Source organism: Hemitrygon akajei, chromosome 2, assembly GCF_048418815.1.
Source record: "Hemitrygon akajei chromosome 2, sHemAka1.3, whole genome shotgun sequence".
Classification (NCBI taxonomy): Eukaryota; Metazoa; Chordata; class Chondrichthyes; order Myliobatiformes; family Dasyatidae; genus Hemitrygon; species Hemitrygon akajei.
Window position 1 is genome coordinate 182,553,383 of NC_133125.1, and position 23,952 is coordinate 182,577,334.

Here is a 23,952-nt window from a genome sequence, read left to right on the forward strand (position 1 = left end):
ACTCCCAGATACTTGTAGGTCTTAACCTGCTGCACACATTCTCGGTCTGGAATAACAGGTCAGCATGTTGTTATCCCACATCAGAGGCCATGCAGAGTCAGTTGGTTCAGTCATGTAGACAAAGTTAGCAAGTCTGGGCAGAGGTTGGTATATTTCCTGCCCTGTGGAGATAAGTGGAATAGTTTGGTTCTTTGCATCAATAGGCAGCTGTTATGGTCATTTACCTGATGAATTGTTATGTTTACTTATTTAAATTTATTTTTAATTACAGGCCTTTCCACCACGGGAATTGTCAGTATTGTCTTGTCAATCGTACTGCCATTTGTGTTCATTTTACTTCTGACGTGCCGGTCCATTAAACAGGATTTGGACAAAGGTATCTGTCATTGTATTTTCACACTTGTGTATCAACTCCTGTCACATCTCCAAGTAATTTTAGACTCATTTTAATAAAAAGATAGATAAGAAAAAAAGCTGAATAATCCTCACCCCCACCGACCCCTCTGAATTCCTGTGACCTGTGGGATGAAATTGTCTGACATTTTTCCCAGTTATGAAATTCTGATTTACAGTGTCACCACAGCTGGAATGATTCTGGAGTCGCCTCTGATCTGACTCCAGAGGGTCTTTAGAAAAAGTAGTCTGGAGAGGAACGTGTCTCAGCTCACTGGTGTTTGATCATGGTGTTGTCAAATTTCAGCATCATATCAGGTTGGTGTAAAGGATCCCAATGATGGTGAGGGGAGTGAGTGAGCGTTTGGGGCCTTTCTCATCCTTGATACAGTTGGGTGTGGGAAGGCCTCTTCTTCAGGCTGTTAATCATCTTGCTTAGATATTTGATTAAATATTCTTGTTTCAGACTGATACAGCTAAAATGCACAACTACTTCCAAGGTCAGTACAGTCAACAAAGATGTCTTAATGCATTTAAACTAACTATCGCTGCTTAAAACTGACGGAAGCGACTCTGATTGTGTATGGAAGTGCCCACGGAGGAAGCGTGGCTGTAGATCGGGGTTACAAAGTGTGTTTAAGGAAACGGGGTTTTAAACTCCCAATACCGACTATCTTGCTGGTAAATGTGCAGTCTCCAGTGAATAAAATCAATGATCTCAGAGCCAGGGTGCTGAATCAGAGGGACATTAGGACTGCGTCTGTCCTTTGTTTCACAGAATCCTGGTTAACCCTTTCCGTACCGGATGCAGCGATTCAGATCGATGGGTTTACAATACACCGTCAGGATAGATCTATAGAGTCTCTCAAAAGCAGAGGTGGAGGAGTATGCCTCATGATCAACTCTTCTTGGTGCACAAATATATCAGTGATGTCCCAATTCTGCTCATCAGACCTGGAATATCTAGCAGTTAAGTGCTGTCCTTTTTACCTACCACGGGAGTTCTCCGGGGTCATTTTGGTAGCAGTACACATTCCACCTCAGGCCAATATCAATCAGGCTTTAGATGATCTGAGGAATGGGATCAACATGCACGAAACCGCGCATCCTCATGCCTTCACCATTGTTTTGGGAGATTTTAACCAGGCCAGTCTGAAAAAAATCACTAAGCAACTACCATCAACAGATCACTTGCAATACCAGAGGAAACAACACATTGGACCACTGTTACACCACCATCAAAAATGCCTACCGTGCTATTCCACGCCCTCACTTCGGGAAGTCTGATCACCTGGCTGTACTTCTACTCCCCGAGTATAGACAGAGACTGAAGCCTGCAGCACCAGCAGTGAGGACCAAGAAGGTTTAGACAAGGGAAGCACAGGAGTGCCTACAGACTGCTTTGAATCGGTGAACTATATTTAGGGATCCATCTTTGAACCTGGATGAGTATGCTGCAGTTGTTACCAACTACATCAAACCCTGTGTGGATGAGTGTGTGCCTACAAAGATTTACTGCACATTCTCAAACCAAAAGCCGTCGATGAACCAGGAGGTACGTCGTCTGTGGAAGGCTAGATTTGTGGCATTCAAGACTGGCGATCCAGACCTGTACCAGAAAACCAGGTATGATTTGCGGAGGTACGAGGAATTCTGCAGATGCTGGAAATTCAAGCAACACACACGAAATGCTGGTGGAACACAGCAGGCCAGGCAGCATCTATAGGAAGAAGTACAGTCGACTTTTTAGTCCGAGACCCTTCGTCAGGACTAACTAAAAGAAGAGATAGTAAGAGATTTGAAAGTGGGAGAGGGAAGGGAGGGGGAGATCCAAAATATAGGAGAAGACAGGAGGGGGAGGGATGAAGCTAAGAGCTGGAAAGTTGATTGGCAAAAGGGATACAAGGCTGGAGAAGGGAGAGGATCATGGGACGGGAGGCCTAGGGAGAAAGAAAGGGGGAGGGGAGCACCAGAGGGAGATGAAGAGTAGACAAGGAGTGATTGTGAGAGGGAAAGAGAGAGAAAAAAAGGGGGGGGGGGAGAGATTAATAAATAAATAAATAAATAAAGGATGGGGTAGAAGGAGAGGAGGGGTATTAACGGAAGTTAGAGAAGTCAATGTTCATGCCATCGGGTTGGAGGCTACCCAGCCGGTATATAAGGTGTTGTTCCTCCAACCTGAGCATGGCTTCATCTTGACAGTAGAGGAGGCCATGGATAGACATATCAGAATGGGAATGGGACGTGGAATTAAAATGTGTGGCCACTGGGAGATCCTGCTTTCTCTGGCGGACAGAGCATAGGTGTTCAGCAAAACGGTCTCCCAGTCTGTGTCAGGTGTCACCAATATATAAAAGGTTGCATCGGGAGCATCGGAAGCACCAGAGCCTTAGAAGAATAATGTGAGCTGCCTTAATGACGATCACCCGGTAGCACTCACATCAACAGTGATGAAATGCTTTGAGAGGTTGGTCATGACGAGACTGAACTCCTGCCTCAGCAAGAACCTGGACCCGTTGCAATTTTCCTTTTGCCACAATAGGTCAAGGGCAGATGCAATCTCAATGGCTCTCCACACGGCTTTAGACCAGCTGGACAACAGAAGCACCTATGTCAGGAAGCTGTTCATCGACTATAGCTCGGCATTTAATACCATCATTCCCACAATCCTGATTGAGAAGTTGCAAAACCTGGGCTTCTGTACCTTCGTCTCCAATTGGATCCTCGACTTCCTAACCAGAAGACCACAATCTGTGTGGATTGGTGATAATATATCCTACTCGCTGACGATCAGCGCTGGTGCACCTCAGGGGTGTGTGCTTAGCCTACTGCTCTACTCTCTATATACCCATGACTGTGTTCAAATATCATCTATAAATTTGCTGATGATACAACCATTGTTGGTAGAATCTCAGGTGGTGATGAGAGGGTGTACAGGAGTGAGATATGCCAACTAGTGGAGTGGTACTGCAGCAACAGCCTGGCACTGAACGTCAGTAAGACGAAAGAGCTGATTGTGGACTTTCGGAAGGGTAAGACGAAGGAACACATTCCAATCCTCGTAGAGGGATCAGAAGTGGAGAGAGTGAGCAGCTTCGAGTTCCTGGGTGTCAAGATCTCTGAGGATCTAACCTGGTCCCAACATGTCGATGCAGTTATAAAGAAGGCAAGACAGTGGCAATACTTTATTAGGAGTTTGAAGAGATTTGGTATGTGAACAAAAACACTCAAAAACTTCTATAGAAGTACCGTGGAGAACATTCTGACAGGCTGCATCACTGTCTGGTATAGGGGTGGGGGGGGGGGCACTGCACAGGATGGAAAGAAGCTGCAGAGGTTTCTAAATTTAGTCAGCGACATCTTGGTTACCAGACTACAAAGTACCCAGGACATCTTCAGGGTCCAATGTCTCCGAAGGCTGCGTCCATTATTAAAGACCTCCAGCACCCAGGGCATGCATGCCCTTTTCTCACTGCTACCATCAGGGAGGAGGTACAGAAGCCTGAAGACACACACTCAGCGATTCAGGAACAGCTTCTTCCCCTCTGCCATCCGATTCCTAAATGGACATTGAACCCTTGGACACTACGTCACTTTATTTTAAATATATAGTACAGGCAGTCCCCGGGCAACGAACGAGTTCCATTCCTGAATCCATCTTTAAGTCGGATTTATACGTGTGTCAGAACAAGTACATCCGGTATTATTTAGCGTCAGTTAGTCAAACATTTGTCTTAATATATAGTATATATTTTACCTTTCTATGCGTATAAAACACTTAAGAAATGTATGTATTCTAATAATTAAACCACTGCATTGCTTAGTAACAATTGTAGCTTTAATCGGGACAGAACCTTTCACATGCTCCATTATTCTCACTTTATCCTTTAAAATTGTTCCGAACATTGATCGACTGTAGCCTAACACTTTTTTTAATGACCGATGGCGTTTCACCTCTTTCCGATCGCTTTATTATTTCCACTTTATTTTCAAGCGCAATCGCTTCCCATCAAGGGAACAGAAACACTGCGGGTGGCGGGTCCCGACCTCTGCCGGCTCCCGAGGTCCGCTGAGTCCTCAGGACCACCGCACTGAGACAGGTTAAATGGGACAAGTGGGGGCTCTGCTGGGTTTGGGTATTTGATCCTCCACAATATTTACTATAATATTTAATCAATATTTAATATTTAATCAATTTCAATACTTAATCACAATATTTGGGAATTTAAACTGGAGGTGGCAGTGTTTTTTTTACGATGTCGAGTTGCGAGCTCAACATCCACCCGGCACGGACGGTACGGGAGTCACTGGATCTACATCCACCCGGCACGGACGGTACGGGAGTCACCGGATCGACGTCAATCCGGCATGAACGGTACGGGAGTCACTGGATCGACATCAACCCGGCACGGACAGTACGGGAGTCACTGGATCGACGCCAACCTGGCACGGATGGTACGGGAGTCACTGGATCGAAATTAAACCGGTACTGGAGCGGTCTGTCACTGGATCGAACTCGGGAACTTAAGGAACCTCCGTTCTCCAGCCCAGCGCTGATCGCATTGCGCTACCAGCCGACCAGAACGGGGAGGTGGTGGCAGTGTCAGGGTGAATCTTGCTAAGAAAAATTTAAGCCAAATACAAAGTTACACACTCAACACGGTGTCAGTGGCAACGACTTACAATGGCAGACGGCGTTCTCCTTCCTCAGTTCGTAAGTACAAGTTGTCCGTAAGTCGGATGTTCGTAACTTGGGGACTACCTGTATTTCTGGTTTTTTTGCACGATTTTTAATCTATTCAACATACGTATACTGTATAAAGTATATTGAATAAGATTTATTTATTTATTTTCTTCTATTTTATGTATTGCATTGAACTGCTGCTACTAAGTTAACAAATTTCACGTCACATGTCGGTGATAATAAACCTGATTCTGATTTTTGTTTTCAACAACACCTTCCAATCAATGAATGCAAGGGAACACCACCTTCTCCCTCTTCCTCCTCAAGTTATAAACCATTCAAAGTTCAAAATATTGACATTCCTTCCTCATGGCCTAACTTTTGCAAGTCCTGGCTAAGTTCACTTTGAGAATAACTGAACCACACAGACTATAGTTATCTAAGAACAGTACCAGTAGCTACTGGTGTTTGTAGTGTAAATGTTCTCTGCTGATTCACAGACTAATTACCAAATGCAGTCTGTCACCGAGAGACAGGAATCAGGAAAAGGGCAGATGACCCCAGGTTTGGTCAGGGAGTTGTGTATTAAAGAAGAGTTTAATGGATCAGGGAGGGATAGAGAGCTTTATTGGGGGTAAATTCAAGATAAGGAACAAGACAGCTCAAAGCACAAAGTGATGATGATCAGGTTGTCTCAGGTGGAAAGGGATGCAGAAATACAGAAACTTGTAGACTGAGAGAGACGGGGAGTGAAATGTAAAGTCAGAGGGGTCTGAAAGAACAGATCAGCATTTTGATATTGAGCCATTGTCTGAGGGAGAACCATGTGGGGCAGTAAACTGGGTACATTACGATCACCAGGGAAGAGGTACTGAGCACATTGTCAGAGCTTCCATCTGCCAAGTCCCAGGTCAAGATGGACTTCATCCTGGGGTCTAAAAGAATGAGCTAGAGTTATAGTTTATGATCAGTATTAATTTTCTCAAGTTCCCTTGATTGGGAGAAGGTTCCATTAGATTTGAAATCCATTTGACACTCCTCAGCCCTCTTCCCTAAATGGTCAAAAATCCCCCTGCAACCCACAATAGCCGCCCTCACTATCAACGACAACACCTAATTTTGTGTAATATGCAAACTTATTGATCAAGCCTTGCATTTATGCATCCAAATTACTGATGAAAATATCAAATAACAAGAGTCCCTACACTGATACCTGCATCACACCATGAGTCACCAGCTTCTATAACGGAAAACAATTTTCTACCTCGGAGCCAATTTTGAATCCCTCTCGAAGCCCCTGGATTCATGTCAGGATCATGTCAAAATAGATAACATTCATTGTCCTATCTACCCTTTTGGTTATCTCTTCAAAAACAAACTCTGAACAATTCATCAACTATGACGTCCTGTACATAAAGCTATGATGTCTCCTCCTAATCAGATTCTGTCTAATGAAATCCTGGTAGATCCTGTCCATCAGAATTCCCTCCAGTAACTTCCCCACCACTGATGTCAGGCTGACCAGGCTGTAGTTCCTGGGCTTGTCCTTGCTGCCCCTCTTAAACAACAGACCAACACCCAGCATCACCATGAGAACAACAGAGGTTCCAGTGGGAGGCTCACCATCCCCCTGTCAGGGTAAACGGACAGGGAATATCTGTGGCTTTACCAGCATCACCCACATTCCCAGAACCAGTGTGGAGGAAGTGTTGCACGTTGAGAGATCTCCACTTTTGGATGAGACATTAAGCCAGAGTCCCATCTGCCTTCTTCGGGAAGGTGTAAATGATCCTTTGGTGTTATTTCCAAATGAGCAAAGGATTTATCCCCAGTATCGGAAAAATAATTCTGTCAACCAACATCACAAATCATCGGCTATCTACCATTGCCAGACACTACTAAAATACAGAGATCGCCCAAAAACAAACCTCCACAAAGATCTGCTGGCTGAATTACGCGACGTCGGCTTGCTGAGGGGAACGGGCCTACAATCCTTGGACTTGCCTGATGCTGGGAGCCGGAGATGGAGACATCGAAAGCGATGTGCGAGGAATCAGAAGCTAGGCAAATGGGCAGGGGTCCGTGCCAGGCTAAAAGCAAACCCTAGCCGGCCGGCTCTCCCCTCCATTCTGTTCTCTAATGTCCGCTCCCTGGACAATAAAACGGACTACATCCAAATCCAACGTAATACTCGACGGGAGCACAGAGTTTGCTCCACGTATGTCTTCACAGAGACGTGGCTCACTGATGGGATTTCGGACGCTGCCATCCAGCTAGACGGGCTAGCTTTGTTTCGTTCGGACAGAGATGCAGCTGTCTCCGGTAAGACTCGCGGTGGCGGTGTCTGTGTTTACATCCACACGGAATGGTGTAAGAACTCTGTGCTGGTTTCCAGACACTGCTCATCGCTAGTGGAGTTTGTGGCAGTTATTTGCCACGGGAATTCACCTCTGTCCTTATATTCGGTGTCTACATTCCCCCCAGCGCTAATGCTAAGGAGGCGCTCTGTGAACTGTACGGGGCTATTAGCGAACTGCAGAATGCACATCCTGATGGTCTGTTTATTGTCGCCGATGATTTTAACCACACAAACCTTAAGTCAGTGCTCCCCACATTCCATCAGTATGTGGACTTTGCAACGAGGGGGGAAGAACGCATTGGACCTGGTTTACACAAACATTCCCGACGCGTACCGGGCAGAGCCCCGCCCCCACTTCGGATACTCAGACCACATCTCTGTTATGCTAATCCCAGCATACAGACCGCTCGTCAGGCACTCCAGACCAGTTCAGAAGCAGGTGAAAACCTGGACAGCAGGAGCCATCTCTGCTCTTCAAGACAGCTTTGAGCACACTGACTGGCACATGTTCAGGGAGGCTGCAACCGATAGCGACTCTACCAACTTAGAGGAGTACACAGCATCAGTGACCAGCTACATCAGCAAGTGCATTGATGATGTTACTCTGTTCAAGACCATCACTATACGTGCCAACCAGAAGCCATGGATGACCGCAGAGGTGCGTGTGCTGCTGAGGTCCCGCGACTCTGCCCTCAGAGCAGGCGACAAGGCAGCCCTAACAACAGCAAGGGCCAAACTGTCCCGGGCCATCAGTGGGGCAAAGCGTGCACATGTCCAGCTAATCCACAGTTACTTCCAGGACAGCGGTGACACGCGGCACATGTGGAAGAGCATCCAGGACATCACCAATTACAAGACAACATCACCTGACTGTGTAGGTGATGCCTCCCTCCCAGATGCGCTGAATAAATTCTAAGCCCGGTTTGAGGCGGAAAATGACGTGGCGGCGAGTAAGTCCACCCCTCCTGCGAATGACCAGGTGCTGTGTCTCACCGTGGCCGATGTGAGAAGAACCCTGTGCAGGGTCAACCCATGGAAGGCTGCTGGACCAGACAACATCCCTGGTAGAGTGCTCAGAGGATGTGCAGACCAGCTAGCAGATGTTCTCACTGACATCTTCAACATCTCCCTGAGCAGCGCCACCATTCCAACGTGCTTCAAGGCCGCCACCATCATCCCCGTGCCGAAGAAGTCTTCAGTGTCCTGCCTAAATGACTACCGTCCCGTTGCACACACATCCATCATCATGAAGTGTTTCGAGAGGCTCGTCATGAGGCATATCAAGACCCTGTTGCCCCCCTCACTGGACCCCTGCAGTTTGTGTACCATCCCAACTGCTCAACAGATGACGCCACTGCCACCACCCTCCACCTGGCCCGAACCCACCTGGACAAAAAAGACACATACGTTCGGATGCTGTTCATAGACTTCAGTTCAGCATTCAACACAATCATCCCTCAGAAACTGATCGGAAAGCTGAGCCTCCTGGGCCTGAACACCTCCCTCTGCAACTGTATCCTAGACTTCCTGACTGGGAGACCTCAGTCAGTCCGGATCGGGAGCAGCATCTCCAACACCATCACACTGAGCACGGGGGCTCCCCAGGGTTGTGTGCTCAGTCCACTGCTGTTCACTCTGCGGACCCACGACTGTGCTGCAACACACAGCTCGAACCATATCATCAAGTTCGCCGATGACACGACCCTGGTGGGTCTCATCAGCAAGAACGACGAGTCAGCTTACAGAGAGGAGGGGCAGCAGCTAACGGACTGGTGCAGAGCCAACAACCTGTTTCTTAATGTGAACAAAACAAAAGAGATGGTTGTTGACTTCAGGAGGGCACGGAGCGACCACTCCCCGCTGAACATCGACGGCTCCTCGGTAGAGATCGTAAAGAGCACCAAATTTCTTGGTGTTCACCTGGCAGAGAATCTCACCTGGTCCCTCAACACCAGCTCCATAGCAAAGAAAGCCCAGCAGCATCTCTACTTTCTACGAAGGCTGAGGAAAGTCCATCTCCCACCCCCCATCCTCATCACATTCTACAGGGGTTGTATTGAGAGCATCCTGAGCAGCTGCCTCACTGCCTGGTTCAGAAATTGCACCATCTCGGATCACAAGACCCTGCAGCGGATAGTGAGGTCAGCTGAGAAGGTCATCGGGGGTCTCTCCTCCCACCATCACGGACATTTACACCACACGCTGCATCCGCAAAGGAAACAGCATTATGAAGGACCCCACGCACCCCTCATACAAACTCTTCTCCCTCCTGCCGTCTGGGAAAAGGCTCTGAAGCATTCGGGCTCCTATGACCGGACTATATAACAGTTTGTTTCCCCAAGCTATCAGACTCCTCAATACCGAAAGCCTGGAATGACACCTTGCCCTACTGTCCTGTTTATTATTTATTGTAATGCCGGTACTGTTTTTGTGCACTTTATGCAGACCAGTGTAGGTCTGTAGCCTAGTGTAGCTTTCTCTGTGTTTTTTTTAATTACGTAGTTCAGTCTAGTTTTTTGTACTGTGTCATGTAAACCATGGTCCTGAAAAACATTGTCTCATTTTTACCATGTACTGTACCAGCAGTTATGGTTGAAATGACAATGAAACTTGACTTGACTTGACAAAGCCAGCTTTTACATGACTGTTTGTTCAGCCTTACTCAGTACAAACTGAGTCTCATTCCCTCCAACAGTGACTGCACTTAAAGTACTTCACTGTCTGGACCAGAGACTGGTAAAAGATGCTGTGAGATTACAGGTTCTGTTTCTCACGTGGAGAAGTTCACTCTGCCCCCGCTCACAGGAGTTGGCTGAATTTTTCAGTTCCTGTGTGACGTCATTGAAACGATATGAAGAATGTAAAGAGCTGTCAGACACACTCCTGTTCCTGGCACGATGCAACATCAGACCCTGATATCTGAAATAAAGTCGCTGGTGACAATAAGTCTGATGTGCAGGTGTCAGTCAGCTGTCTGGGCATCAACCTGCCCTTCACAAGGAGACTTTCTCTCCTCAAATGTGCCCCTGACCAGATTGTGGATATCAGCCTGAGCTCCTCTGGCTAAACGAGTGGGAGAACTTTTGTGACAAAATGTGGAATCGAGCCAGAGGTTGAGAGTTTCAGTGACTTTCCAGTGAAATTGTGGGGTAACTCCATAACCAATTGTTGTGGAAGTTGGGAAATCAAACCCTGGATCATATGGGTCAGTGTAGTGCACTCCCAGAGGAGTGGCCATTGCAACACCAGAAGGAGCAGCTGGTGCAGAATATTGGCAGGAGGTGACCTGGAAAGATTGGACTGGAGACCTCTGAGGACAACTGATCAGGGTCGTGAATTGTCTGTTCCAGGTTTCCCACCGTACAGGACAAGCAGTCGATAAGACAGGGCAGAGGTTGGCACATGCCCATCCCTGCAGGATGAAAGTGGAACAGTTTGGTTGTTTGCAACATTATGCAGCTGTTGTGGTCATTTCTCTGGTGAATTGTTACATGTTTTCTGATTTGAATTTATTTTCACTTGCAGGTTATTCCATCAAGGACTTTTTAATTCTTGCCTTGAAGTTCATTGGCCTGATGTTGCCATTGGCGAATGTTCTGTTTCTGTTTTACTTGATCTACAAGAAGATTTTTGATAAAGGTATGTGACTTTGTGTAATTTACCTTTGTGTATAAGCTCCAGTCATCTCTCCAAGTAATTTGTGACTAATTTTAACAAAGACATTAATTGAATGAAAACTTGAAAAATCATCCCCCTTCCCCCACAGAACCGACTCCCCCGCCCCCCCCCCCCCGACACACTGTGACCTGTGGGATGAAACTGCATCATTTTTCACCCAGTTGTGAAGTGTTGCTTCACAGTGATACCATCTCTTACCTGACTCCAGAGGGATCTTTAGAAGACGTCGGGTTGAGAGGAAGCTATCTCAGCTGTCTGGTGTTTGACACGTGGTGTTGTTCAACTTCAAAATGAAATCAGCTGAGGAATGAGGGACAGAATCCCCTTTATCCCAGTGATGGTGAGGAGTTTGCATGATAGGTATCCCTCTGATCCTCGATAGAATTCAGTGTTGGGAGGCCTCTCACCGATCTTTCCTGGATATTTGCAATAGTTTTGTTTTCAACAGCACCTTCCAGATAGTCAGCACAAGGGAACACATTCCCCCTCTTCCTCTCCAAGTTGTAAACTATCCAGGGGTCAAAATATTGACATTCCTTCCTCATGGCCGAATTCAAGCAAGGCCTGGCTAAGTTCACTTTGAGATCCACTTCACCATACAGGCTAAAGTTTTCCAAGAATAGAATCAATGTTTGTACAGTAAACATCCCCGGCTGTTTTACAGGCAAATGACCAAATGAAGTCTGTCACCAAGCCAAGTAAAGCAAGATGAGGGGAGATTACCCCAGGCTCGGTCAGACAGTGGGGTATCAAAGAAAAGCTTGAAGGATTAAGGAAAGGAGGTGAGCTTTAGTGGGGTAAATTCAGAGATAAAGAACAATTTGCTGAAAGCACAAAGATCAAACTTGCTGAGAAGGAGGGGATTAGAACAGAAATATAAAGGTTTAAAGACTGCAGAGAGGAAGGGGGAAGTGAGTTGTAAAGTCAAAGAGGTTTCTGAAAGTATTGATGGGCATCGAGCTGTAATCTGAGTGAGAACCAGTGTAGGGCAACAAATCTGAGAAAATGACAATCACCAGGGAAGAAATACTGAGTCAGTTGTTGGAGCTGCCATCTGACAAGTTGGATATCCAGATGGACTTCATCCTGGGGTCTGAAAGAGGCAGCAAATGACATACTTCATGAAGCAATTTAAATGTGAAATTTGGCAAGGAGATGGGGTAGAATATAGAGACAGATGAATCTGGAGACAGATACAATTTTCAGTACTGGAGTGATGGGTAACATTTCGAAAGGTTGATCCTGTGGGCAGATTGAAGGAGCAGAGACAGATGTATGATCTCGATCACAACCATCATGGCATCCTGATAAGTTGCTGCAAAAGTTAAAGGATGGAACTAAGGGATTATTTTTACATTCAGGATAATCTTTCAACACGTCTACAAAAAATGTTCCAGCATGTGGACTGTTCAGCCTGCACCCTCGTGGAGTTCAGTTTTCAATTTGAACCAGAACACTGTCCGATGCCATTGAACAGCTGGAAACAGTGATGTTGTGATTCTCTGCATCAGAACAGGCTGTACTGTCAGACATGGGACTCAGTCACTGGCAAAATGTTTAATTGCAGTCCACCAGGTCACTGGGATAATTCAGCAGAACTGATTTACAGTGGCCTGATATCCCATCCACTGGATGTACACATGGACAAACTATAGAGTACCTGTCATTTCTACATGTGATGCCTGTGGGTCAGTAAGTTATCAAATGTAGTGTTTCCAGAGGGAACCAGGAGATGCTTTTGGTCCCTCCCTGGTCTCTCCACTTGTTGCCAGTGTGACCCTCCTTCAGTCCAATGCTTGAATGTCTGGTCCAGTTCTGAGCTGGTTGATTGCCTCATGTTAGGACACTGAATATCACAATGAACCTGACCAAGCCCAGGTTCATCTCTGTTCACTGCAGCACTTCATTGATGCAAGTTTTGAATAAGTTGTGTAGATTGTAACTCAGGGAGATTACTACCATCAGGGAGGAGGCACAGGAGCCTGAAGACACACATTCAATGATTTAGGAACAGCTTCATCCCCTCTGTCATCAGATTTCTGAACGGTCCGTGAACCCATGAAGATAATCTCACTATTTTTGCTCTTTTTGCATGACAATATATCTCATTGTAATTTATAGTATATTTTATTTATTACACTGTACAGTTGCCACAAAACAACAAATTTCATGATATTTGTCAGTGAAATTGATTCTCATATCTGATTCTGAGAATTTCAAATAGTTGCAATTTCTTTTTTTTAGTGTTTCTGTTCTTCGGAGGTTTCTTTAACCTGATATTCTTACTTGTCATTTCTGTCAGCACTTCAATTCCAGGTAAGTGCTCAAACATTATCCTGTATTTGCATGAAATGATGTACTTGGTACTGAGCAGAGGGATAGAATGAAGTGTCTCTGTCAGAACATTGTGAGCTGCTTCATCTAGACCACAAACACATACAGTCCTTGGCCCCACAGCTGAGGGCAGGGAAACCTGCTGGAGGTTTAAAATATCTGAATGTCCATTTTAGTTTAAATCTCTGTTCAGAAGAACTGGCCACACAAAATTTCAGACAATTATCGAAACATTATGGAAAGTCAGATTGTGTTTCTGAACATAATCTCAGGGCATGTCATTCCTTTCTGGACTCAGTATTGAATTCAGTAACATTAGGTAACTTGCTTTCTCTGTTATCTTTGTCAGAACCAGCCATTTCTGCCAGTCATCCATCTGACATTACCTCACGTTTTCCTCTCTCTATTGACAAGTCATGTCCTACAGCCCTGTTATTTGTGATGTGTGACCCTGACAAAGAAGCTTTATGTGCTTCTAATTGCAACAATAACTCAGCATATCAGAGATATTCCCTTTGATCCACCCATCCCTGCCCCATCATCTTTGTTACAGAGTGAAAGAGAAGTGCAGCACAGAAACAGGCTCTTTGGCCCATCTAGTCCATGCTGAACAATTTAAGCTACCTACTTCCATTGACCTGCACTGTGTCCATAGATCTCAGTACCCCTATCATCCATGTACCTCTCCAAACTTCTCTTACAGGCCAAAATCAAACTTGCATGCATCACCTGTGTTGGCAGCTTGTTCCACACACTCGCGACCTTTTGAGTGAAGACATTTCCCTTCATGTTCCCCTTACACTTTTCACTATTAACCCATGACCTCGAGTTGAAATTCCATCCAACCTCAATGAAAAAAGCCTGAAATTTACCTGAAATTATCCGTTCATAACTTTGCATATGTATATCAAATCTCCTCTGTCTTCTAGTCTCCAAGGAATAAGGTCCAAACCTTTTCAATCTTTCCATTTAATCCAGGTCCTCCGGACCCAGCAACATCCTTATAAAATTTATCTGTACTCTCTCAACCTTATTTACAACTATCCTGTAGGTAGGAGATCAAAACTGCATACTGTACTCCAAATTATACCTCCCCAGTGTCTAGTACAACTTCAACATGACATCCCATCTCCTGCACTCAATACTCTGATTTATGAAGGCCAATGTGCCAAAAACTTTCTTGATGACCCTATCAATCTGTGATACCACTTTCAATGAATTATGGACTTGAAGTCCCAGATTCCTTTCATCTACCAAACTCCTCAGTGTCCGACTATTCACTGTGTTGATCCTACCAAAGTGCAATACCTCACACTTGTTTGCATTAAATTCCGTCTGACATTTTTCAGCCCATTTTTCCAGCTGGTCCCGATCCCCCTGCAAGCCATGATGGCTTTCCTCACTGTTCACTACACCCCCAATATTGCTGTCATCCACAAATTTGCTGATCTAGTTAACCACACTATCATCCAGATAGATGATATAGATGACAAATGATGGACCCAACGCCAATCCCTCGACACTCCACTGGTCACAGGCCTCCAGTCAGACAGGCATCAGGCCTGTAGTCTGTATAGAATCCATGTAAATTATGCATTTAAGATCTCCTCTATCACTTTTGGCTCTATGCATGTATTATCATTCTGATCTTCCAGAGGACCAATTTTGTCACTTGAAATCCTTTTGCTCTTAACATATCTGTAGAATCCCTCAGGATTCTCCTTCCCCTTGTCGGCTAAAGCAACCTCAAGCCTTCTTTTCGCCCTCCTGATTTCTTTCTTAACTGTTCTCTCATTTCTTATACTCCATGAGCATCTCATTTGTTCTTACCTGCCTGTACCTGCAATGTACCTCTTTCTTTTTCTTAAACAAGGCCTCAATATCTCTTGAGAACCAAAGTTCCCCACACCTCTTGTCTTTACCTTTTGTTCAGACAGGCACACACGAGCTCTGAATTCTCAAAATTTTATTTTTGAAGGCCTCCCACTTATCAAATGCACATTTGCCAGAAAACATCCTGTCCTTATCCACACTTACTAGATCTTCTCCTATATCATCAACATTTCTCCAATTTAGAAACTTAACCTGCAGATCAGACCGATCTTTCTGCATATTTTCTTCAAAACTAATGACATTGTGATCACGAGATGCAAAGTGTTCTCCTACACACACTTCTGTCACCTTTCCTATCTCATTCCCTAACAGCAGATCAAGTATCACACACTCTTTCATTGGGACTTCTAATACTGATTAAGAAAATTTCCTGAACACATTTGACAAACTCTATCCAGTATGGACCTTTGACACTATGGGAGTTCAAGTCAATATATTGAAAGCTAAAATCAGCAATTGTAACAACCTTATATTTCTTGCAACAGTCTGCGATCTCTCCAAAAATTTGTTCTAAACCCCACAGACTTTCGTATAATCTGTAATGTGCCCCATTAACGTGTTCACACTTTTCTTATTCCTCAGTTTCACCATAATGCCTCACTAGATGAGTTCTCCAGTCTGGCCTGGCTGAACACTGCCAGGATATTATCCCTGAATAGTAAAATATCCCCTCCTCCTTTAATCCCTCCCACTCTGTTGTGTCTAAAACAATGGAACCCCTGAATATTGAGCTACCAGTCCTGCCCCTCCTGCAACCAAGTCTCCCTAATGGCTACAATACCATATTCCCAGGTGTTGATCCATGCTGTGAGCTCATCTGCCTTTCCTATGATACTTCTTACATTGAAATATACACAGTTCAGGACATCAGTCGCTCCATGCTCAACCTTTTGATTCCCGTCTATCCCCACAATCTCTCCACTATCTGTTCTGACACTCTAGTTCCCATCCAGTTGCAACTCCAGTTTAACAACTCCTCCCCAGCCCCGTGCAGCACTCACAAACCTTCCCACTCGGATATTACTCCCCCTCCAGTTCAGGTGCAAACTGTGACTTCTGTACAGGTTCCATTTTCCCTGGAAGAGAGCCCAATGTTCCAAGAATCTGACGCCCTCCCTCCTACACCAACTCCTTAACCATGTGTTAAACTGTATAATCTTCCTATTTCTGGCTTAATTAGCAATCTTGACATCAGTGGTGGGGAAGATGCTGGAGTCAATTATAAAAGATGAAATAATGGCACATTTGGATAGCAGTAGCAGGATCGGTTCGAGTCAGCATGGATTTATGAAGGCGAAATCATGCTTGACTAATCTTCTAGAATTTTTTGAGGATGTAACTATGAAAATGGACAAGGGAGAGCCAGTGGATGTAGTGTACCTGGACTTTCAGAAAGCCTTTGATAAAGTCCCACATAGGAGATTAGTGAGCAAAATTAAAGCACATGGTATTGGGGTAGGGTACTCACATCGATAGAAAATTGGTTGGCAGACATGTAACAAAGAGTTAGGGATTAACGGGTCTCTTTCAGAATGGCAGGCAGTGACTAGTGGGGTACTGCAAGGCTCGGTGCTGGGACTGCAGCTATTTACAATATACATTAATGATTTAGATGAAGGGATTAAAAGTAACATTAGTAAATTTGCAGATAACACAAAGCTGGGTAGTAGTGTGAGATATGAGGAAGATGTTAGGAGAATGTAGGGTGACTTGTCCAGGTTGGGTGAGTGGGCAGATGCATGGCAGATGCAGTTTAATGTGGATAAATGTGAGGTTATCCACTTTGGTGGCAAGAACAGGAAGGCAGATTACTATCTGAATGGTGTCATGTTAGGAAAAGGGGAAGTACAACGAGATCTAGGTGTCCTTGTTCATCAGTCATTGAAAGTAAGCATGCATGTACAGCAGGCAGTGGAGAAAGCTAATGGCATGTTGGTCTTCATAACAAGGCGAGTTGAGTATAGGAGCAAAGAGGTCCTTCTGCAGTTGTACAAGGCCCTGGTGAGATCACACTATTGTGTTCAGTTTTGTCTCCAAATTTGAGGAAGGACATTCTTGCTATTGAGGGAGTGCAGCATAAGTTCACAAGGTTAATTCCCGGGATGGTGGGACTGTCATATGTTGAAAGATTGGAGCGTTTGGGCTTGTATACCCTGGAATTTAGATGGATGAGAGGGGACCTGATTGAAACATATAAGATTAAGGGATTGGACACGCTAGAGGCAGGAAAAATGTTCCCGATGTTAGCGGAGTCCAGAACCAGAGGCCACAGTTTAAGAAGAAGAGTTAGGCCATTTAGAACAGAGTTAAGGAAAAACTTTTTCACCCAGAGAGTTGAGGATCTATGGAATGCTCTGCCTCAGAAGGCAATGGAGGTCAATTCTCTGGATGCTTTCAAGAAAAAGTTATATAGAGCTCTTAAAGATAGCGGAGTCAAGGGATATGGGGAGAAGGCAGGAATGGGGCATGAATGTGAAATGATAGGAGAAGACCGGAGGGGGTGGGATGAAGCTAAGAGCTGGAAAGGTGATTGACAAAAGTGATACAGAGCTGGAGAAGGGAAAGGATCATGTGATGGGAGGCCTAGGAAGAAAGAAAGGAGGGGAGGAGAACCAGAGGGAAATGGAGAACAGGCAAACAACTAAATATGTCAGGGATGGGGTAAGAAGGGGAGGGGGCATTAACGGAAGTTAGAGAAGTCAATGTTCATGCCATCAGGTTGGAGGCTACCCAGCCAGTATATAAGGTGTTGTTCCTCCAACCTGAGTTTGGATTCATTTTGACAATAGAGGAGGCCATGGATAGACATATCAGAATGGGAATGGGATGTGGAATTAAAATGTGTGGCCACTGGGAGATCATGCTTTCTCTGGCGGACGGAGCGTAGGTGTTCAGCGAAATGGTCTCCCAGTCTGCGTCGGGTCTCACCAATATATAAAAGGCAACACAGGGAGCACCGGACGCAGTATACCACACCAGCCAACTCACGGGTGAAATGTCGCCTCACCTGGAAGGACTGTCTGGGGCCCTGAATGGTGGTGAGGGAGGAAGTGTAAGGGCAGGTGTAGCACTTGTTCCATTTACAAGGATAAGTGCCAGGAGGGAGATCGGTGGGAAGGGATGGGGGGAGACGAGTGGACAAGGGAGTCACGTAGGGAGCGATCCCTGTGAAAAGCAGAAAGAGGGGGGGGAGGGAAAAGTGTGTTTGGTAGTGGGATCCCGTTGGAGGTGGCGGAAGTTACGGAGAATTATTCATTGGACCTGGAGGCTGGTGGGGTGGTAGGTAAGGACAAGGGGAACCCTATTCCGAGTGGGGTGGCGGGCGGATGGGGTGAGGGCAGATGTGCGGGAAATGGGAGAGATGCATTTGAGAGCAGAGTTGATGGTGGATGAAGGGAAGCCCCTTTGTTTAAAAAAGGAAGACATCTCCTTCGTTCTGGAATGAAAAGCCTCATCCTGAGAGCAGATGCAGCAGAGACAGAGGAATTGTGAGAAGGGGATAGCATTTTTGCAAAAGACAGGGTGGAAAGAGGAATAGTCCAAGTAGCTGTGAGAATCTGTAGGCTTATAGAAGATGTCAGTAGATAGGCCATCTCCAGAGATGGAGACAGAAAGATCAAGAAAGGGGAGGGAGGTGTCGGAAATGGACCAGGTAAATTTGAGGGCAGGGTGAAAGTTGAAGGCAAAGTTAATGAAGTCATCGAGCTCAGCATGTGTGCAGGACGCAGCGCCAATGCAGTCGTCGATGTAGCGAATGAAAAGAGGGGGACGGATACCCGTATAGAATTGGAACATGGACTGTTCCACAAAGCTAACAAAAAGGCAAGCATAACTGGGACCCATACGGATGCCCATGGCTACACCCTTGGCTTGGAGGAAGTGGGAGGAGCCAAAGGAGAAATTATTGAGAGTAAGAACTAATTCTGCTGGACAGAGGGGAGTTGTGGTAGAGGGGAATTGGTTAGGTCTGGAATCCAAAAAAAAATGAAAAGCTTCGAGACCATCTCGGTGGGGGATGGAGGTATATAGGGACTGGACGTCCATGGTGAAAATAAGACGATGGGGGCCAGGGAACTTAAAATCACTGAAAAAATTCAAAGCATGAGAAGTGTCATGAGAAGTGTCACGAACATAGGTGGGAAGTGATTGAACAAGGGGGGATAAAATAATGTCGAGGTATGCAGAAATGAGTTCGGTGGGGCGAGAGCAAACTGAGACAATGGGTCTACCTGGACAGGCAGGTTTGTGGATCTTGGGTAGGAGGTAGAAACGGGAAGTGCGGGGTGTGGGAACTATGAGGTTGGTGGCAGTGGATGGGAGATCTCCAAAGCTGATAAAGTTGGTGATGGTATAGGAGACAATGGCCTGGTGCTCCTTAGTGGGGTCATGATCAAGGGGTAAATAAGAGGAGGTATCAGAGAGTTGTCGCTGTGCCTCGGCCAGGTAGAGGTCAGTACGCCAGACAACAACAGCTCCCCCCTTATCAGCAGATTACCTGGACAATTCCTCTTCCCACCCTGTCTCTTGCAAAAAGGCTATCCCCTTCTCACAATTCCTCCGTCTCCACCGCATCTGCTCTCAGGATGAGGCTTTTCTTTCCAGGATGAAGGAGATGTCTTCCTTTTTAAACAAAGGGGCTTCCCTTCATCCACCATCAACTCTGCTCTCAAATGCATCTCTCCCATTTCCCGCACATCTGCCCTCACCCCATCCGCTCGCCACCCTACTCGGGATAGGGTTCCCCTTGTCCTTACCTACCACCCCACCAGCCTCCAGGTCCAACATCTAATTCTCCGTAACTTCCGCCACCTCCAACGGGATCCCACTACCAAACACATTTTTCCCTCCCCCCCTCTTTCTGCTTTTCGCAAGGATCGCTCCCTACGTGGCTCCCTTGTCCACTCGTCCCCCCCATCCCTTCCCACCGATCTCCCTCCTGGCACTTATCCTTGTAAATGGAACAAGTGCTACACCTGCCCTTACACTTCCTCCCTCACCACCATTCAGGGCCCCAGACAGTCCTTCCAGGTGAGGCGACACTTCACCTGTGAGTCGGCTGCTGTGGTATACTGCGTCCGGTGCTCCTGGTGTGGCCTTTTATATATTGGTGAGACCCGACGCAGACTGGGAGACCATTTCACTGAACACCTATGCTCAGTCTGCCAGAGAAAGCAGGATCTCCCAGTGGCCACACATTTTAATTCCACGTCGCATTCCCATTCTGATATGTCTATCCATGGCCTCCTCTATTGTCAAAATGAATCCAAACTCAGGTTGGAGGAACAACACCTTGTATACCGGCTGGGTAGCCTCCAACCTGATGGCATGAACATTGACTTCTCTAACTTCTGTTAATGCCCCTCCTCCCCTTCTTACCCCATCCCTGACATATTTTGTTGTCTGCCTGTTCTCCATCTCCCTCTGGTGCTCCCCCGCTTTCTTTCTCCTGAGGCCTCCCGTCCCATGATCCTTTCCCTTCTCCAGCTCGGTATCACTTTCGCCAATCACCTTTCCAGCTCTTAGCTTCATCCCACCCCCTCCGGTCTTCTCCTATCATTTCACATTTCCCCCTCCCCCCACTACTTTCAAATCTCTTACTATCTTTCCTTTCGGTTAGTCCTGACGAAGGGTCTTGGCCTGAAACGTCGATAGTGCTTCTCTTTATAGATGCTGCCTGGCCTGCTGTGTTCCACCAGCATTTTGTGTGTGTTGTTGTTTGAATTTCCAGCATCTGCAGATTTCCCCATGTTTGCTCTACCTGCAGCTTTGTTTTTGCCTTTGACTGAAGCCTCTCCTCACTGAGGCCTTGAAGAGCTAAAGCCTCAAAATCTCCACTCTAACTCTGACCACTCCAATGATGGCCGCTCCACTAGCCACTGCCTCACTCTAATTTGTTCATTCCAATCGATCCTGAATTCTGGTTGGGTGCTGCCCAAAGCACCAAACTGCCATGAGACACTGCATTTTCTGCACAATGGGCGAACGGGAGTGAACTATGTCTCCTCAAGTGTCCAATCTCTCTGATAGGTCACTGCTCAAATGACTATCTTAAGTCATTCTCCCTATTCAAGGCAGGAACCGGGTATTGATAGTAGTTGATCAGCAATAATCTCAGAATGGCGGTGCAGGCTCGAAGGGCCGAATGGTCTACTTCTGCACCTATTGTCTATTGTCTATTCCGAGAGTGTCTAGGACCTGCAATATTAACTCTGTTTCACCTTCCACAACTGTTACACAAACTGCTGTGAGTTTGCAACATTTTTTATTTTTTATTAAAGACAGAGCTGATGGACTCTAAATAGTGAATATCTAAAAGCACCAGTGATCCGATCCCCATGGGAGAGCAGGGTTTCTAATTATTGATTAATATAATGTCATGAACAAGAATTGAAATTCATCAAAACTGGAGGAAAAGCAAGTTCCAATAAGGAAATTTCATCTGTACAATAGGATATCGATAGATTCAATGAGTGGGTGATAACTCAGCACATGGAGTTTCATACAGGAAAGTGTAAGATGGAGCCTTTGAGTAAGAGGAACCAGACTGTAATGTCAATGGAGAGGAATTGTAAATGAGTGAATTGCAGAGTGATCAAGATGTTCTTGTAAAGGAATCACAAAAGATCTGATGTGGCAAGTAATCAGGAACAGGAGACACATTAACCTTCATTGCAAGGGATTTGGAGTTTAGAGATGGGTAATTATTGTTACAGTTGTGCAGAGTGTTGGGGAGTCCACTTGCTACTGTGCACAGTTCTGGTCCCCTTGTTTAAACACAATTGCACTGACTGCAGGCAGTCCAAAAGTGATCCATAAGGGTCATTCCTGGGGTGAGTAGCTTTTCCCAACACAAGCAACTGATAGGTGTTTAAAGAAGAGATGGATAAATATTTGAAAGATTGGGGAATTTGGGATTGTGTGGGACTGGGACAGAATTGGCAGCTCTCCTGCTCATTTTTCTGGTGTATTGTTGCATGTTTGCTTATTTGAATGTATTTGTAATTGCAGGTTTTTACAGCAAGGACACTGTCACATTTGCTGTGTCAATCACAATGGTGGTGTTGCTTGTAGTGGCTTTTATTTCAATTGTGATTCTTTGGTGGACAGGTAAGTGCTATTGTCTACACTTGTGTTTAGCTGCATTTTCCTTGGAGAGATGATTGAAGTGTAATTTTAAGAGAAAAATCACACCTCCCGCCCCAGTCTGGGTCCATATAACCATATAACAATTACAGCACAGAAACAGGCCATCTCGGCTCTTCTAGTCCATGCCGAAACATGCCCCTGAGACATGTGGGATGAAATTCCCCTGTATTTTTGCCCAGTTGTGGAGTGGTGTTTCACCGTGACACCACTGCTGGAATGATTCCAGAGTCACCTCTGACCTGGCGTCAGAGATGGTACTTGAGGGTAAAATGTCTCAACTCAATTGTGTTACACATTTGACAATAAATGCAATGCAATGCTCCTCAGACAGGATGAAGAGGTCAATACTCCCCAATGCCATTAGGCTTTACAATTCTACCTCCAGGACTTAAGAACTTTTTAAAAGCTATTAATACTTTTTGAGACGGTGATTTAGATGCATATCATATTTATTTTTTTACTGAGTTAAGTATTGTATGTAATTAGTTTTGCTACAGCAAGTGTATGGGACATTGGAAAAAAAAAGTTGAATTTCCCCATGGGGATGAATAAAGTATCTATCTATCTATCTATCTATCTAATAAATGTTCTTAAAGGTGCCTTGACTCGTGATGTAGAGGTGAGGAGTGAGGGACCACTCCTCACTGCACACACATGGATCTTCCATGGAGAGAGGTAAGAGCACCAAGTTTCTGAGAGTCACATAACAGATGATCTCATCACCACCTCTTTGGTTAAGAAAGCAGAGCAGCATCTCCATTCCCTGAGGAGATTGTGGCTAACCCCCACCCCCAACCCCCATGACAACCAGTTTTTACAGGACCCCAATTGAGAGTGTCCTGACCGGCTGCATCTCTGTCTGGTACGGGAATTGCAAAGCATCTGACCACAAACCCAACAAAGGATCACAAGTGTTGCTGAGAGGATCACTGGGGTCTCTCTCTCACCTAGTAGATATATTTATCAGGAGTGTTACATACACGGGGCACTTAGCATTGTCAGTGATGCCTCCCATCCGTCCAGTAACCTTTTTGATCCCCTATCATCAGGCAGGAGGTACCGTAGCATTAGGACAAGAACTGTTAGGATGAGAAACAGTTTCTTCCCTCCAGGCTGTAATACTATTGAACTTCGTGCCACCACCCAGGTCTCATCGTGTATGGAGCACCAGTAGTGTTATACTGTTTACTTTTCAGTTGTATTATATATGCACCTTGTTATTGGTTAATTTATTTGTGGTGATATTACTTTGTGTTATGCACGTGAATTACATGTACTTTGTTATGAACATTAATCCAGAGGAAAGCTGTCTCATTTGATGTACATTTGGATTTGGTATACATGTATACGGTTGAATGACAATAACTTGAAAGTTGCTCATTAATCCTGATGAAGGGGAGGTGAGAGAGTGGTAAAGCCCCTCCTCATGACATGGATTTTAGCAAAGTTTTGTTAAAGTTCCTCA